Source organism: Solanum stenotomum, chromosome 2, assembly GCF_019186545.1.
Source record: "Solanum stenotomum isolate F172 chromosome 2, ASM1918654v1, whole genome shotgun sequence".
NCBI classification, from domain to species: domain Eukaryota; kingdom Viridiplantae; phylum Streptophyta; class Magnoliopsida; order Solanales; family Solanaceae; genus Solanum; species Solanum stenotomum.
The window spans coordinates 44,750,181-44,767,041 of NC_064283.1; positions in this window are offsets into that span (position 1 = coordinate 44,750,181).

Here is a 16,861-nt window from a genome sequence, read left to right on the forward strand (position 1 = left end):
TCTCCCTATTTTGCCAACTTTGGCCAATTGACGACTTTTGCCCTTAAGACTGACGTCATTCGTTCTATCATTGGGCAACTTACATCGTTTGACACAAATACGGCCTACTCAGACTTCACCTAACTAAACCCAACGGCATGCAAGCACAACCCCATGAAATTTAATTCATTTTAACACACATAATTACAAGATTTCAACATTCAAAACATTACGTGCATGATTATTGAATTAAAAACAGGCACTTAAACATTCTAATCATATCGGAGAGGCCCATCACACTTCAACAAGATAATAATATTGCAAATGAGTACATATTTGATAAAAATAACTCAGGGTTAGAAAAATCAACCTTTAATGCTAATAAACATAAGATTGAAATGCTAGGCGGCAATGTATTTCCAATCCGAGCACCAATCAACATCTTAAATACAATAATAAAGCAAGAAACATAGAAAATATTAATCGGGTGTGAGTTTAGAAGATGAAAAGTGAGGGAAAGTGAAAGAGTTTGATAATTTAAACCTTTGGCCTTTTAAAAACCGTGTAGTTCTCGCCCATTTGGTGACATTAGTGGAGCTCGCCGAACCACTCAGTGACACATCGAGTGATCACTTACCTCACCGAGTTTTATAGGACCTCGAGTTAAACTAGGGGTCCAAACAGCAGACTAAATCGTAATCGCCGACCAGGTCGGCGATTCACCAATAATTTCTTGGGCTCACTGAGTTTTACAGGCTCTACTTTGAAGTTGCCTTGAGTCCAACGGCGGTCTAGGTCGAGGTCGGCAATCTCTTTGGTGATTCACCAGAGGGACCTCCTCCTCACCAATTTTCATTTTTCACTCACTTTCCACACGTCGACTTACACAAACAACACACCATTATTTCTTAAAGCAAAAATAAAGTGGTAAAACCTTAGGTTGCCTCCCAAGAAGCTCCTTTGTTAATGTTGTGGCACGATGCAAGTCAACACTTAAACCTCATTTATGGGGTTAGCCATAGTATTACTAGGCAAAGCCCCCTTTTTGCCACGGGTAGAGACGAGATAGTGTATGATCTATAAGGTTCTTAAGTATATGGATAGATCTAGAATGAGAGCCAATCATCTGATTTAGCACTTCTACATTCTCCTTCATCTCTTCCAGCACCCTATCATGCTCGTTGACCTTTTTGAGAATGATTGAGAGCATTCCTTCGACACGTCTACCCTCATCGTCCTTAAGCCTTCTTCACTCATAAGAAGGGATCTATCTATCCTTCCTTTTGCATTGGACTTAAATCTCCATTATCTTTTTGGTCAAGTCATCCAGCTGAGTTATTAGTGTGGCCAACATGAAGCCCCTCTCTACTTCTTAGTTTGTCTCAACCATGTGATCAAGTAGTTGGGATGATATCACATAGGGCTATTGTGCAATACCATCCGGGATGAGTTAATCAGCCAACACCTTATTCACGGGACCAAGACTTCTGTAAAAACATTCCAGGAGGACTACATCGGGAATTTCATGAGTTGGGACCAGTAGTGCTTTGAACCTTAGCCATGACTCATGAATCCATTCACCTTCCAATTGTTTAAAGGTTAGGATGCGATCCCTGAACATCATCACTTCTAACTGAGGAAAAACCATTTGTTCGCAATTACTGTCTGACATGCTCACCTCATCTATTTCAAAGCATAAGCACACAAAAAAAACTAAAAATTAAGTAAGTATCACTACAACTAACAAGAACAAAATTCAACTTAACTAAAAATTCTCAACTAACACCACTCCCTGGCAGCGACACCATTTTGATAAGAACGCTATCAAAGTCACTTCATCAAATACTAAGTGCCAACGATCATTCAGTAGTAATATAACCAAACTAGTGACTTGGGGTCGAGTACCAATGGAGCGGTTCGTAATTGAGAATTAATAGAAAAGCGTAAACACGCTCAAGTCAATCATAGATAAAAATATTTACGAAGAAAAACATGATAAATTAAAGGTTGACACAAGTGTCAAATATCAAAAAAGGGGGGGGGGTTTGCAATTATCAACTAAGACAACAAATAATACGAAAAAATGAATATCGAGATGGGATTCTTGGGATGTGATAGGAATATGGGCTAGGGTAAACAACCGGGTAATATCAATTAATAGTAAACTACTGCAAATTAGTGAAAAAGCTAGACTTTAGTGGGGGTAAACTTTCTCTCGAACAATTTACCCCGAATCAAATTGGTTTCTCTCGAACACCAATAAGCGGCAATGAAGCACAACCTTCGCTTTAGTCCATTCGCTCTCTCTCGCTAAATGTGTCGAAAAGGGTTTAGGATTCACTCTCTCGAGCAGAACCGACGATAACCCAATACCCACAGACCATCGAATTAGTAATTTTGGTTTTAAAACCTCTCTCTCGAGCAAGACAAAAACACAAAGTTAAGGTTGTATTTGCAACTACAACCCCATTAAATTCAACCACAATTACTGACCGAAATCACCTTTAAACAACAAATAAACTATTAACTAACAATACCCAACAGTTAAATCCAGCCATAATCATATAATCACACCCCAATAATTGGGGGTTTTAACTAGACATAGAAAAAAGATAGAAATCGATACCGAAATGTGTTTCCATCAACTGGGTATAATTAATATTGTCTTTACAAATGTCTAAGCTGAAGAATCTTTAACATCCACTTCCAACTTCTTAGAAATGGAAATCTTCAAAGCTAAGGAAAAATGTCTCCAAAAACAGTTCTAAGTTCTAAAATTGAATAATAAACTTGATATTCTAAAATTGCATAAACTGGTTGCCTCCTAAACTAAAAATTGAAACAAGTATTTATACTATCAATAAGTGTGCTGCGAAGGTCTAGTCGGCGCAGTTAGTCGGATTGATGAATCCACAAATTGGACTCATTTAGGGCTATATTTTAATAGAAATTGTGTCCTCAAATGCTTATTTTATCTCAATATCTGATGAAAACCCTTAAGGTTCCGATATGTGAAGTTTTTAGGAAAGCATGGACACTGCATCGCAAAAAGGAACGAAAAGGCTGAAAAGAACCAAGCCTAAGGATTGTTGAGTCCACTTGGCGAGTCACTGAAGGGTCTCACTTCACTTGTTGTTCCAGTATGTTGAGCGCTGAAGGAAAGAGTCAAGTCGGCGAAAAAAAGGATCAGTCGGTGCATCGCCGAGAAATTCTGCGGAGTAGCCCTATGTCGCCCAATGACCCAGAGCACGACGATGCCTAAGGATGGTGAAAAATAGCGATGAACTACACCAAAGGGCGAATCACCGAGTTGATCGGCAATTTTGACTAATGTCGCCGAATGGTCCGCTGCAGCACAATTTTTTTGAAAACTATTAATACTCGTTGAGAGTTATAGCTTAGTATTAGATTTTTAGTCAAAAAAAATTATTATAATTATCATATAGAATAGTACTTATTATTTTTCTTTTGAGTTTGAGAGGGTTTTGAAAACTTGAAGAAGAAGAGGGTTTCATCTCCATGGATTTGGACTTGGGTCTTTTGATTTCTTCATTCTTCACCTGTAACTAGACTTAAATCTTCATATCCATTTGAATGCAAGCTCATTTAGGTATAAATTTCTATCTCTTGATGTGTGGCTAAAAACCCCCATTCTTGGGGTGTGACTTAGCGAATATGGGTTAATATTGTTATTGGGTCTTGCTTGTTGATAGATTAAATGTAGTTTAATGGTGATTTCACCTAGTAGTTGTGGTTGAATTTAATGGGTTTGTAGTTGCAAATACAAGTCCACTCATGTGTTTTCAGCTTGTTCAAAGAGAGAGGTCGTGAAACCAAGATTGCTAGACTGATGGCCTAAGGAATGGGTCGACATGAGGTTCAGCCCAAGAGGGTGAGCCCTAGTCCCATATCCTAACACTCAGCTTGAGAGAGTGAGTGGGGTAAGGCGTAAGCTGGTCTTCATGCGGCAAGTGGGTGTCCGAGAGGAACCCATTTGAAATGGGGTAAGTTGCTCGAGAGAGAATTTATTCCCACATATAGTTTTGCCTTGCCACTATTGCTTTATAAATTCTATATCGAAAGCATGTACCCAATAATTTAGATTAACCAGTATTCTGGTCACATCCCAAGAATCCCCCTCTCATTGTTAGATTTTCTTGTTGATTTTGCTAATTTTAGCTTACTTGTGACAAAACCCCCAAATCGATATTTGACACTTTTGTGTCCCCCTTTAATTTACAATGTTTTTAATTGTTAATATCTTTAGCTACGACTAGTTAGAACTAAATTTTATATTTCTATAAATTTTCAAAACCACTCCATTGGGTTACTATATTATCGACGATCGTAGACACTTGAATCGGAAGTAGTGTCGTTGGTCACGATAAGCATCAAAATGGTGCCACTGCTGGGGATTGGTGTTATTTGAGAATTTTTAGATTAGTAAATTTTTTTGTTCTTCTTAGTTGTAGTCGACTCACTTAACTCTTAGTTTTATTTTGAGTAATTGTGTGTCACAACAAGACATATGAGTGCAAACGGGGAGAATAGCTACCAAGCGGGTCATCCAGTGGGTGGTGCTTTTCATCGAGACAACATCGATGGTGTTAATAGTGTTTATAACCTTGCTCACGTGGGAGAGATGGGTGCAATTTGCATGCCACAAGCCGACGAAAATGCAATGTTCGAAGTAATAGCGCAACACTCCAACTCATACATTCAAGAGGTTTATTTGGAGGGTTGGAGCATGAAGATCTGCATGAACATATACGAAGCTTTTTAGAACTGTGCACCCCTTTATCATTCAAAAATCTATCTCAAGAATCCATACGGCTTCGTTTATTTCCATTATCATTGACCGGGGAAGCTACTAAATGGTTGGTTGAGCTTCCAAACATCTCCATCAAATCATGGGAGGAGCTGGTTATGGAATTTAACGAAAGATTCTTCCCTCCATCAAGAGTCATGAAACTGAGAGCCGACATACAAAATTTCAAGCAAAAGGAAGGAGAACCACTTCACGAATCATAGACAAGGTTCAAGAGATTTTTGCGTAAGTGCTCAACACATGGACTACCAGGTGAATTGCTACTCCAATACTTTTACCGTAGTCTGGATTTGGTTAATAAAGGGATAGCTGATCAATTGGTACAAGGAGGAATAATGTTACAATCATTTGAAGTAGCCTCATTTCTCCTAGATGGTATGACTAAAGTAAACCAGGCATGGTACACCAGGGATGATCAAGTTTCCCCACTGTGCTTCCGATTAACGCAAGAACAAATTGATAAGGAAAGAGAAACGGACAAAAATATCAAAAAGATGTTGTCTCAAATGGAACTTCTACAAGAACATATGAAGGGGAAACATGGGGTGTTTCGAGTTGAGAAGGGTTCTTCTTCCAGTTACTCAAGACTGAGGGAGAATAAAGGTTGGAACTCCAGAAGAAATGATGAGGGTTTCCACCCACACTATCAAGAGCGGGACAGAAATCAAGGTTGGAACTATTATAGGGGTGCAGAACCAAGGAGATATTAGCAAGATTGGGCTGAGCAAGATGATCATGAGGAGGACCAGACTCACTTGAGTGAAATCCCGAAATCTAAAGGGAGTGCAAGTAGTCCTCGGGTAAATGACTTGTTGTCGCGCATACTTGATAAATTTGAGGGCTCTGATGAGTTGCTAAAAGGGATGAAAGATGAATTTTCATCATTGAATAGTAAAGTGAACTCTCATGCTGATGCCATCAAAATGCTTGAAGGTAGGTTGAGTCTGTTATCAACTCAATTAATGTCCAAAACACCGATGGAATATATTGAAAGAGAGCTGGATGTAATTACCCGTAGCAGTAAGGTGGCAATAGGAAATGTGATGGAAGATGAGGATCCTCAAAAGCATGAACAAAGTCAAGGTGTGGAAGAACAAAAAGTACCTATCCAACAAAACCATACAAAAAACCCACAGGAGGAAGCGGAGCAACAAGTGCAAGTTCCAAAAGTCATGCACTCTTTACCCAGGATACCTCCACCATTTCCCAAACGTTTGAAAAAGAAGAATGAAGATAAGAAGTTCAGATATTTTTTGTCAGTATTCAAGAACTTATCAATTAACCTTCCTCTGGTAGAAGCATTGTTGGAAATGCCGGGATACGCCAATTTTTTAAAAGAGCTGGTTACAAAGAAAAGGATCTTGGACTATGAAACGATTGAGGTGCCTTATAGTTACAGTGCAATTATGACAAATGAGTCAATCACTAAGAGAGAAGATCCTGGGGCATTCACAATCTCGTGCACAATTGGCATGCTCCAATTTGCTAAAGCTTTGTGCGATTTTGGAGCAAGCATTAACTTGATGCCCTATGCAATCTACAAATAACTTGGTTTGGGTGAACCAAAGGCAACCACAATAAGGCTCCTCATGTCTGATCAATCAGTCAAGCACCCAATGGGGATACTCTATGACATATTGGTGAAGGTGGATCGATTCATTTTTCTGGCTGATTTTGTGATTCTAGATTGTGAGATCGATGCTGAAATCCCCATTATTTTGGGAATGCCATTTTAAGCTACCGGGAAAGCATTAGTGGATGCCAAAAATGGAAAATTGAAGTTTTGTGTGAACGATGATGAGGTGACCTTCAATATCTGTAAATCCATGAAGCAACCAAGTAATATCCATGTGGTGTCTATAGAGAATGTTATAGATGAGGCAGTGGCAAGTGTGAGCCATTTAATGTAAAAAAATGAACCACTTGAATCTGTACTTGCCAATAATGATGAATCCAAAGTTCAAGGCTATGATGAATGGTATCTGAGTTATTGGGGTTAGGAGTATATTCAAGGAATCCAATCAAGTTGGATATCGACCTGAAAACAGAGAAACTCCTCCTGCAAAGCCATCAACAGAAGAACCACCGAATCTAGAGTTAAAAATACTACCCTTTCATCTGAAATATGCCTTCTTAGGAGCCAATAATACTTTACTAGTAATTATCGCAGCCAATTTACTTGAGAAGCAGGTGAAATTGCTCATTGAAGTACTACGGAAGCATATAAAAGCTATTGGATGGACAATAGCTAATATATTAGGAATTCCTCCTGGCATCTGCATTCACAAGATTCAGCTCGACAGTGTATGTAAACCTAGTGTGAAGCATCAACGGAGATTGAACCCTCCAATGCAAGAAGTGGTGAAAAAGGAGATCATCAAGTGGTTAGATGCGGGAGTGATATACCCTATTGCAGATAGTAAGTGGGTAAGTCCGGTACAATGTGTACCAAAAAAGGAGGTATAACCATAGTCCCAAATGCCAAAGGAGAACTTGTGCTGACAAGACCAGTTACTGGTTCGAGAGTATGCATGGACTATCGAAAGCTTAACTTATGGACCAAGAAAGATCATTTTCCAATGCCTTTTATGGATCAGATGCTTGACTGGTTATCAGAAAGAGGGTGGTATTGTTTTTAGGATAGGTACTACGATTACAATCAAATCTCTATTGTGTAGGAAGACCAAGAGAAAACCACTTTTACTTGCCCTTATGGAACATTTACATTCAAAAGGATGCCATTTGGGCTATGTAGTGCCCCAACAACATTTTAGCATTGCATGTTGTCTATTTTTGCGGATATGGTCGAAGACTCTATGGAGGTATTCATGGACGACTTCTCAGTTGTAGGGGACACATTTGAAGAATGCTTGACACACCTAGGGAAGGTACTCTAAAGATGCGTGGAAACGAATCTGGTTCTGAATTGGGAGAAATGTCACTTTATGGTGAAATAATGTATCGTTCTTGGGCAAAAGGTGTCGCAAAAGGGGCTGGAAGTTGACAAGGCAAAAATTGAGGTCATTGAGAAATTACCCCCGCCGAATTCAGTGAAGGGTGTTCGCAGTTTCTTGGGGAATGCAGGGTTCTATCGAAGGGTCCTCAAATACTTCTCAAAGATTGCACATCCATTATGCAAACTCTTAGAGAAGGAAGTGAAATTCTATTTTAATGATGCTAGTATGGCTGCATTTCAGTGTTGAAAGAGAAACTAGTATCCACTTCGATTATCATTAACCCTAATTGGTCCGAATCTTTTGAATTAATCTGTGATGCTAGTGGTATAGCATTGGGAGTCGTGTTGGGGCAAAAGTGCAACAAACTACTTCACCCAATTTACTACGCAAACAAGACTCTTAATAGTGCCTAACAAAATTATACGGCCACTGAACAAGAGTTACTTGCGGTAGTCTATGCATTTGAAAAGTTCCAGGCATACTTGCTAGGACCAAAGTAATCATACATACTGATCATGTTGCACTCCGTTACTTGATGGCAAAGAAAGATGCAAAACCAAGATTGATAAGGTGGGTGCTACTACTACAAGAATTTGATTTTGAGGTAAAAGATCGAAAAGGATGCGAAAATCAACTAGCTGATCACTTATCAAGGTTGGAGGTAAGGGCAAATGCTGAGCATGAGGTCAACATAGACGACTCCTTCCACGACGAACATGTGTTTGCAATAACTCTCAAACATACGCCATGGTATGCAGATTTTGCGAATTACATTGTGTGTGGGTTGATGCTGGATGAGCTGACTTTTTACCAACAGAAGAGGTTCATGTTCGATATTAAAAAAGTACTTTTGGGATGAACCATACTTTTTTGAGAGTGTGATGACAATGTCATTAGGAGGTGTGTGCCGAAAGAAGAAGCATTACAAATTCTCCACGCTTGCCATACATTTCCAGTGAGAGGTCACCATGGTGGTATTTGTACCGGTGCTAAAGTTCTCCAGAGTGGATACTACTGGCCGTCCCTCTACAAAGATGCACATGAGTTTGCGAAGAAATGCCCTCAATGTCAGCAGCAAGGCGGAGTGTCTAGAAGACACGAATTACCTCTCACTCCTATTTTAGAGGTCGAGCTATTCGATGTATGGGGGATAGATTTCATGGGCCCATTTGTGAGCTCATTTGGAAATAAATATATCTTGGTGGCTGTAGATTATCTTTCCATATGGGTGGAGGCCATCACACTTCCAAACAATGAAGGAAAAAACGTTGTCCAATTTTTGAAATGCTATATCTTTGCAAGATTTGGCACTCCGAGAGCAATCATTTGTGATGGGGGTTCCCGCTTTTGGAATAGGTGGTTTTCAATGGCACTGAGTAAATATGGGGTGAAACACAAAGTAGCAACCCCATATCATCCCCAAACAAATGGCCAAGTCGAAGTGTCAAATCGGGAAATCAAAGGCATCTTGGTAATATAGTAAATGTCAACAGAACTGACTGGTCTAGAAAACTCGATGATGCACTATAGGCATATCGGACTGCTTACAAAACACCTATCGGTATGTCCCCATATCAGTTGGTTTATGGTAAGGCTTGTCATTTGCCCGTCGAGTTAGAACACAAAGCATTGTGGGCATTGAAAGCTTTAAATTTAGACTGGTCAAAAACATCAAAGAAGTGGGTAGAGCAGTTGAACGAACTGGATGAATTTAGACTAAGATCATATGAAAGTTCAGCCATCTAAAAAGAGAAGATGAAGAAGTGGAATGACGCTCGGATACTCAAGCAGGACTTCAAGGTGGGCGATTGGGTTTTGTTATACAACTCTCGACTTAGACTCTTTCCTGGAAAGCTCAAATCCAAATGGTCTACCTTTTAGGGTAACACGAGTGTTCACCAATGGCGCCATAGAAGTTGAAGATCAGGAAGGACCTCCATTTAAAGTGAACGATCAACAACTGAAATTATACTTTGGGGATTGTCAAGAGATTTCTTTTGTTGAAGTGGTGTATTTGGAAGATGCCTGAAGGTGCTGTAGCGTCGTGCCACGTCGTTAACTAAGGCGCTGTTTGGAAGGCAACCCAAAATCCATTTATTGCTTTATGCTGTTTTGATAAAGCAATGGCGTGTTGTTTGTACAGGTTAAAGTATAAGAAGTGTTTTAAAAAGTGATGGATAGTAAGCAATAGATCTAGTCGGTGAGTCACCGAAGGTGTCGGTGAATCTGACCTTGTTTGCCATTTGACTCAAGACAACGTCAACATTAGAGTATGTAAAACTCTGTGAGATTTGGAGACTATTGGCGAAACGCCGACCATGTCAGCGGTAACGATGGAAATCGTCATTTGGACCTTCACGATGATTGAAGATCCTATGAAACTCGACGAGTTGAGTGTTCACTCAGTGAATCGCCAAGAGGTTCGGCGATTGGAACTAATGTCACCGAGTGGGCGAGAAATGGGCAGCTTTTACAAGCTAAAGGTATAAAAGTTTCAACTTCATTCACTTTCCCTCACTTTTTATCTGTCCAAACTCACACCTGCATTTTATTTTCAATATCCCTACACTTTTAGAGTATTTTAGTTGTTGATTTGTGTTTGGAAGTTGGATTACATTGCTGCCTAGTGACTCAACTACATTTTAGTCAGCACGAAAGGTTGGTTCCCAAACTCAGTTCTTTCTATTGATTTTGGACTTAATGCAATGATATTACCCTGTTGATTTATGCTGGGGTTCTATGGTAGGATTAGAATATTTGTCTGCCTATTAGATCTGCAAATTTTTCTTGTACTAAGTTAAATGGTTAATTCCTGAAGGTTGCGTTTTTAAACAGACATAAAATTTGTGGGTTGAGCATGATTGTCACTAGGTCTAAGCCTAATTTGAGTTGTGCACCTTAATTGTGTTTTCGGGGGCCGCATGGTTGAATTTGGGAAAGTAGGTCACAAGGAGGCACGTTGGGTCATTCAGCGAGCCGCGGTGAGCTCGTCGAACAACTCAACGGTTTGCCCAAGCATCCTATCTCGCCCTTAATATCATGCTTTATTTGTTGTGGCTTTTGTAACTTTCGATGAGAAGCATGAGGTCACCAAAAGCACTCGGCGACTCGTCGAAAGTCTTATTGTTCGCCCTTTGTCTGCACCATTATATCTTCTGTGCACTGTACTTGGCAAATCGCTGAGTGGTTGTGCATTTCGCCGATTGGTTCGGCGAAGTGACTCTGCAACCAAACTACCATGCTTTTGTATGAATACTTTCTAACTTTTTCTCAAAGCTTTGCAGAAATGGCTAGACTGAAAGTTGTTGGAAGAAATATGCCACCCCGACATATAAGAGCAAAAAATTTCAGGAAAGATGAAAAGGCAATAAACCCATCTAAACCGGATAATGAGGGAAAGAAGCCTAGTGTCAACAAGAAAACAAACCCCGGAGACCCCACTGTTCCCTCGTGGAGACGTGGATTCTTCACAGCTATCCACTCCTTTTTGCCGGCTTATGACAATCTGAGTAAGTCAGCTGCCGCTGAATCTTCTGAAGAAGCTCAGGGGGCCATTGTTAAAATTCCAGAAGGTCATTTCGGGCACTGAAGCCCAGATAGATGGAACGACCAATTAGCCAGGATCTCCTCTTTGCCTCCATCTCTGTCTTTCTTTATTTTATATTTCAGATTCTATTCATTGCATTTGAGGAGAAATACTTTTTAACTGTTGTGGGGTGAGGCCCACACCTTTTGTGTTGATAGTTATGTTTTTGTGTATATATTTGGGTTATTCCGGTTAAATTGTTTTATCTGGTTATTGTGGATGTTTGAGCTTGTGGCTCCTTTTATTTTAAATTGCTAAATGATTTTGATACTTCCGGAAAATTTTAAATTTTTCACACATTTGCCACCCCTCATGTGTTGAATGTGGCTGTTCATTTGCAAAAATTGAGTCTCGGTTCCAATCAATACCGATGACTTGAATAGAGCTCTCAATCGGACGAACATGAATGCACGGCTAAGATGAGGCCAAATGAAGTTGCATAAACAATATGTGAACTCTTTGCATCTCGTTATGACTAGCCTCATATCAAATTGATTCTCTTGTGATGATCATTGCACACTAGAGAAAGTGTGGAGTCTTGTTTAACTTATAATGTCAATGCCTAGTGTGATGAGGTTACCTGTGAACTATGCATGATAGATCCTAGAATTTGCCCCGTTGGTCCGGTCAACTAAGTGATGCTATCTCTTGATATGATCTTAGGCAACTTCTACGAGTGTGAGCCAATTTGACAGATACCTGTTTTGTGACCTACCTTGTGAGTGTGTGATTCTCTCTTGAACACCCCTTGATCCTTACCTTTCTTTGGAAGAAACTTGATGAAAAATAGACCTTTCTTAATCCATCACCTATAATCCTCATGAAGTTGTGGTTAGTTTGAATAGCCAACTTAGGCCAAAAGCCTAAGTTGGGGGTGTGGTGAAAAGAAAAGGGAAAGTCAAGAAGTGCAAGAAAGTCTCTCCTACCCATGGTTTTGAGGAAAATGGAACCCCTCCATATAAAAAAAGAAAAAAAGAAAGAGAAAGAAAAAGAAAAAGAATGGAAAAGAAAGTGGTGGAATAAAGTTGAAAAATGAAAGGGGGTTCCTAAACAATCCATGGAAAGTGAATAATAGGATGACTTATGAGCACCAAAGAGAATAATGAAGGAAAAGGAAAGGAAGTGTTGTGAGCACCACATTTCATGATGATGAAAGTCAATGAGCCTAAATGACCATTCCTTTGCACTCAGCCCCATTACAAGCCTTAAAAGGACTTTTAATTTTTAATTTTAGTGAGTTGAAACAAATTTTGATTGGAAAATACGGGCAAACCTATGGGTAAAAGTAATGATTATCGTGACCAACAACACAAACCTACGGTACTAGTTTCTACGATCATCGATAATATAGTAACCCAACTAAAGGTTGGGGTCGTGTCCCAAGGGAGTGATTTTGAGAATTAATAGAAAAATAAAATTTAGTTCTAACTAGTCGTAGCTAAAGATATTAATGATTAAAAACATAATAAATCAAAAGGGGGTGACACAAAAGTGTCAAATATCGATTGGGGTTTTTGTCAAAAGTAGTAAAAACAACAAAAGTAAACAAGAAAATCAAGTATGGGAGAAAGTTCTTGGGGTGTGACCGCAATACAAGTTGAGATAAATCATTGGGTACATGCTTTCGATAGGAAATTTACAAGATAATAGTGACTACGCTAAGCTTTAGATGGAAATAAGTTCCTTCTCGGGCAACTTACCCCGTTTCAAATGGGTTCCTCTCGGACACCACTTGCCGCATGAAGAATAACCTACCCCTTACCCAACTCACTCTCTCGAGTTGAGTGTTAGGATATGGGACTAGGGTTCACCCTCTCAGGCTGAACCTCATGTCGACCCATTCCTTAGGCCATCAGTCTAGTGGTCTTGGTTTCGCGACCTCCCTCTCGGGCAAGCCGAAAACACTTGGGTGGTTTTATATTTGCAACTACAAACCCATTAAATTAAACCACAAACACTTGGTGAAATCACCATTAAAATACATCTAACCTATTAGCAAGCAAATCCCAACAACAATATCAACACATATTTGCTAAATCATACCCCAAGAATGGGGTTTTTAGCCACACATCAAGAAATAAAAAAATACACCTAAAATGATACTAAAATAAAATGGGTATAAGAAATTAAACCTTGATTTAAGCAAAGGAAGAAGAATGGAGAAGACCCACTTCCAACTTGGGGAAGATGAAATCCTTCTCTCTTCAAGTCTCCCACAAAACCCTCTCCAAACTTGAGAGAAAATATCCCAAAAAGTACTATTCAATTCTGGAAATTAAAATAAATGTTCAGCTCTTTAAAATTAATAATAAGTTTAGTATTTATAGACTTTAGAAAATAGTGCTGGCGGATCTTTTGGCGAGGTTCGTAGATGTCGCCGAATGACTCAATGACTCGCCCTTTTTCTGTTTCATTGTCGTTTCATGCTTGCCTTCAACATCTTCACATTCTGGACCATTGGATGGTATAGTAATGCTTTCGAAAATATTCGGCGAAGCGCCGATTGCTCCTTTCATCGCCTTTTGATCCTTCTTCTTCAGGGCTTCGCGCACTAGAATAAAGGGCGGAATGAATCCCTTCGGCCAATCGCCAAGTGTGCTTGGCGATGCTCAGGCTTCAACTTCTTCGTTCTTTTCAGCCTTTTTGTTCCTTTTTGTGCCTAAGTATCCATGCTTTCAATAAAACTTCAAATACCTGAAACTTAAGAGTTTTCATTAGATATTGAGACAAAATAAGCATTTGAGGACACTATTTTTATCAAAATAAAGCCCTAAATGAGTCCAATTTATGGACTCATCAACACCCCCAACTTAAACTTTTGCTTGTCCTCAAGCAAGCTTAAGTTCAGCCGTTCAACAAGATGTCTCAAATAGTGCTATACAAGACTAAATCATGAACATACACAACAAGACTCAAATTACTTATGCGAAGATCAACTGTGTACTTAAAGATTCAAGTTGTGACACACCACTACCAAAGATTTTTCATGCTCATGATACTTGCTACTAATGGAAGTTCAAGCTCAACAACAGTATCTGAATGCCCTCACACAAAGAATGATTCCATATTTATGCACAGGGGTAAATCAATTTTAGATCAGGAATTAGATGCAACGCTCACACTAAAAAAAGGGAACACAATGCATGTTTTTACCCATAGGTTTGCCCTTATTTTCCAATCAACTTTTGAATTGGCATACTCAAGATCAAAAAGGTCTTTTCAAGGCTTGTAATGGGGCTGAGTGCAAAGGTATGATCATTTAGGCTCAATGACTTTTTCGTCCTCATGAGGTGTGGTGTTCTCAAGGCATTCCCCTCTTTCCCTTTTTCAATTCTTTTTCTAGTGCTTCTAAGTCATATTTTTATTCACCTCCATGGATTGCTTGGAAACCCAATTCCTTTTGTATTTATTCCACAGGTTTTTTTCTTTTAGATTAAAGGGTTTTCGTTATTTTGCAACACCATGAGTTAAGGGGGACGTTTCTTGCACTTCTTGACGACTCCTTTTTCTTTTCACCACACCCCCGCCTAAGTTGGCTATTCACTAAACCACAAATTAAGAGGATTATAGGTAGTGGATCAAGTAAGGTCTAGGGTTCATCAAGGTTCTTCCAAAGAAGGGAAACGCTCAAGGGGTGTTCAAAAGAGTTTCACACGCTCACGAGTAGGCCACAAAAGAGGTATATGTCAAATTTGGCTCACACTCTTTAAAGTTGCGTAAGATCATATCAAAAGGACACCTTTCTAAATCAATCAGACTAACAGGGCAAATTCTAGGTTTATTCATACATGGTTCAGAGCAAGCTAATCACACAAGGACACTTAAGTCAAACAAGACTACACACTTTCACTAGTGTGCAATGGTCATTACAAGAGAATCAATTCGATAAATGTCTAATCACAACGAGATACAAATAATTCACATATTGTCTATGCAACTTCATTTGGCCTCACCGTAGCCGTACATTCATGTTTGTTCAATTAAGAGCACTATTCAAGTCATCCGTATTGATCAAAATCGAGACTCAAATTTTTGTGAAAGAACAACCACATTCAACTCACGAAGGGTGGCAAAAATGTGCAAAAAACTCAAAATATTTTGGAAGGTTCAAAGTCATATTTCAATTAAAAATAAGCGGAAATGGAGCTACAAGCTCAAACAATTGCAAAGCAGTTTTAAAAACACAATTAAAAATAGATAACCCAAATGTACACCAAAATACAAATATTTGAAACAAGCAAAACAAGGTGGGTTTCACCCCACCATAAATAAAAGCGTTTGTCCTCAAATGCAAGTAATAATAGTACCCAGAGTTGAAGAAAGATAAGACAGAGAAAACGGTAAAGAAGAGTCCTGTCTATGCAGTCTTTCTATTTGCTGGGGCATTCGATGCATCTCCCTGAAGTAAGACCATGGTCCCCGGAGTATTGTTGTTTTAGTCCTCATTGTTTGCCTTTGACGTGGCCTCTGCATCAAGATTAGCTGCAATCATCTGATCTATCTTCTGAGCTGCTCCAAAGGCCCATATTGCATTAACAAAACCTCGAGCCCATGAAGGCACATTAGGGTTGAAGGGAATTCGTCTCTTTGCTCTGGCTTTATTGGTATATTTCCTTTGTTTGACTATCTCTACTTTCTTTTCATCGTTTTTAAACTCTCGTGCTCTTATGTGCCTGGATGGATTATTTCTCCCTGCGACTTTTGGTCTAGCCATTCCTGCAAAGACTTCGAGGATAAGTAAGATAGTAATTCACACAGGGGTAAACCTGTGTTTCTGGGTGTGGAATTGCTCAGCCAAGCTAGTTGGCGAAGCGCTTATCCTGTTAGGCTAAACACTGAAAATGATGTACAAGTGATAAAGGGCGCGAACAAAAGGCGAACAAGGGACGGCGGATCACCGAGTGCATTTTGTGAATTAAACTGACCGCCGAAAGTCACAGATTAATCAATGCATAAAGTATTCAGTTAAAGGCGAAATGGTGATGTTAGGCGAATCGCTGAGTAGTTCGACGGAATTTGTTCATCTCGTTGGTCAGCTCACGTGTCTATTTTCGAGCCAGCCTTTCAAATTTCACCCCGCAACCCCAGATAATGCAACTTACGCTTATATAACTCAATTTCAACGAAAACCCAAAGAAACTTCTATTCCCACCACGCAACAATTCAACTCAAAGCAAAGTTAAGTTGTAGTCCCTTATATCATGCAGAAAATACCAACTCTTAATCGATAATATATACAATCCCAGTAACTCAGAGACTCAACAGAGATTTTATACTATCAGTAATCATGCAAATGAGTAAAATCTCTGATCAAATAACTGAGAGGTTTGATTACCAACCTTTGATGCCGAATTAGATAGTGCTGACTTGCTAGGCAGCAATGTCAGCCTAATTCGAGCACAATTCGACACTTTAATATTCTAAAAGTGCAAGAAATATAACTACTAAAGTGCAGTGTGAGTTTGTGAAAAGGGACAAGGTGAAAGAAAGTGAATGAGATGGAACTTTTAA